Source organism: Colobus angolensis, unplaced genomic scaffold (assembly GCF_000951035.1).
Source record: "Colobus angolensis palliatus isolate OR3802 unplaced genomic scaffold, Cang.pa_1.0 Scaffold1, whole genome shotgun sequence".
Lineage (NCBI taxonomy): Eukaryota > Metazoa > Chordata > Mammalia > Primates > Cercopithecidae > Colobus > Colobus angolensis.
The window spans coordinates 19156548-19159463 of NW_012110918.1; positions in this window are offsets into that span (position 1 = coordinate 19156548).

The window sequence follows — 2916 nt, forward strand, 5'->3', positions numbered from 1 at the left end:
TTGAGCCACCGCGCCCAGCCAAGGGGCCACCTTTCAAAGCCAGAGCAGGCACAGTCATTCCCCAGGGTACGCGCGGACCCATCTGCTCTTCCTAGCACCACAGCAGCTTCACTTAGGATGGAGGTGACGCCGCAGGCTGGTGGGAAGAGATGCCCCAGGCCCCTGCAGAGGCTGCACCAGCCCGGAGGCAGCCAGACCCCACACAGGCTGACAGGAGCCACGTGGAGGACAGAAAGGCTCCGGCAGGCTCAGCTACGCCCCCTAGTTAGGGCCATCCCCCTCTCGGGAACACTCGTTTCTGTCCATTCATGTCTTTAATCCACATCCCACCTGGCGAGTGTTGTGAGCTTCATTTTGCATACTTGGAGGTCAGAGGGAGTGAGAAATTTGGCTGAGGTGGAATCCTGACTCCACGGCCTCCCAGCCAGGTTGCCAAGTTGTTTGGGCAGCAGTGCCCCCTCTGGGCCTCAGTTTCCCCGTGTCTCCAGTGGGAACGGCTCCTTGCACACGTGAGGTGTTTAGAGCTGCCGGCACAGGAGCTGCCCAGTGATATCAGTTGACATCGGCTGTTGGGTGGAGCCTCAGTTCTGCGCCCGTTACCCGCCAACACCCCGCATGTGCGCATTACCCAAGTCCAACAGAGTTTTGTTTTATTTTTGATGATTGCAGCACAGCAGCCAAACTCATCCTACTCATTAGCATATCCTGGGCATCTCAGGGAGCCACAAGATGAAAATGTGCCACAAGCTCCACGACCGCCCTGGGCCATCCTGGCCGTAGTAGACACCTTTTTTTTTTTTTGAGACAGATTCTCGCTCTGTCACCCAGTTTGGAGTGCAGCGGTGCGATCTCAGCTGACTACAACCTCCGCCTCCTGGGTTCAAGTGATTCTCCTGCTTCAGCCTCCCAAGTAGCTGGGATTACAGGCCCACGCCACCACACCCAGCTGATTTTTGTATTTTTAGTATGTTGGCCAGGATGGTCTCCAACTCCTGACCTCAGGTGATATGCCCGCCTCGGCCTCCCAAAGTGCTGGAGTTACAGGCACGAGCCACTGCGCCCGGCTGGCAGACACTTTCTGAGGGCACTGTGCACCAGGCTCTTGCTAATGTCAGGGGGTCCTTGGGGTGTCGCTTCACCAGCTGGAAACCTCTGTAGCCAGTCACACCTTTGCCCAGGTTTTTACTCAGGCCCACTGGGCTCGTTCTGCGCACGTGGCCTGGCAGGCTGCGCTCAGCTCATACCACTGGTGTGAATCTCACATCTGCTGGGCATGGAGTGGCAAGGGGTATGTGAGCGAGAAGCCACGAGGTCTGGCCACTGCACAGCCAGGCACCCCGGCCATGGTGGAGCAGGCCATTTCTGGTGCCACTGGGGGCACCCTGAGAAGCTGCAGCTGGACCAGGTGTACCAAGAGCAGGTTCCATGGCTGGCACTGGGGAATGGGGCGGTACCCAGAAACTTGGAGACACCAGGAACTGCACAGCCCCAGAGAGGGGGTCACTGCCCTGGCTCGGGGAGATCCCAGGTCTGGCTTCCCGAAGGGCCACAGCTCTTCTCTCCCTCTCCTCTCCTTCTTGTCACTCACAACATCGTGAGCAAGGGACGTGTTTCAGCCCTGTGTGTATGACAGCTCTTTTAGCTCTGCCATTTGGCGGGTCAGGACTTCTTGTCTTGCATCCAGGAAGAATGAGGCATGTGGACAAGTGGAGGGCGAGCAAGGCCAAGAGGAGATGTGTTGAGCAACAGAACAGCTCAGAGGAGACCCGCAGTGGTAGCTCCTCTCCGCAGGTAGGGCGTCCCAGCTAGTGTTCAGCTCTCAGCAGAGAGGGGACCCTGGAACGGGTAGTTCCTCTCTGCAGCTGGCAGTCCCAATGTCTTCTGAGCTCTCAGCAGAGGGAGGACCCTGGAGTGGGTAGCTCCTCTCCGCAGGCAGGTCATCCTGTCATCTCTTCAAGTCTGGCTGAGTCTGGGGTTTTCATGGGCTTCAGAGGGGAGGGAGTACATGCTGACTGTTTCCTGGGCAGCCAAAGGTGGGCCTGGAGAAAGCACCATAAGTTCCCACTCTGGTCTGTCAGCTCCGCCCCAGGCTTCAGGCCATCCCTGGCTTGAGAGGGGCCTTCCCTGTGGACCTGCCCCTTTCCACCCAAGAGCCTCTCTGCCTCCTGCCGTCATCTACGGCGTCCAGGCTGATTGTGCCAAGGGGCTGCCCTCAGCCCCTTCTCAGCCATGGTTGGGAGGCTGCAGCTGCCCCCAGGAGGATGGGGCTCCTGCCCACTCCCACCCCCGGGAGCACAGGAATGCCCGGATCTGGAGTCATGGCTGGGCAGCTGCCACTGAACCTGGGAAGCACAAGGCTCTCTCCCTGCTGGCTTGGAAGGTGGGGTGGCTTCCGCCTGTTCCCGGCTCCCACTAGCTCCGTGGAGCACACAGCCCCGGCCCCACCTCCCCACTGCTGCTGGCATCATGACAGTGACTGCCCCAGACAGGCCACCGCCGCCATCAGTAGGTGCCACATGCCTATGCAGAGTGAGCCCGGGGCTTGCCGCAAGGGGGACAGTCAGGCAGGGACTCCATGTGTGCACACGCATCTAAGCACAAGACAGGCGTGGGCAGAGAAGCGAGTTGGAACCATCCTCAGGAGGAGTGAATTACTGGGGATGTTGACCTTAGGACACCGGGAAAAGAATCCCATTTGCAGAGGAGGAATAAGCTGCCAGGACGGAAAGTCTGAGAAAGACAGCAAGAGCAGGCCAGAGCAAAGCAGGACAGTGGAGCGAAGGCCTGCAGTGTGGGTGTGGGTGCGTGTGTGAGGCCCAGAAAGGTGCAGATGTGTGGGGTCAGCAACACCACGGTCACATCCTCAGCCGCAGAACAACACAGAACATCTCAAGGATGAACTAATCAACGCACCAT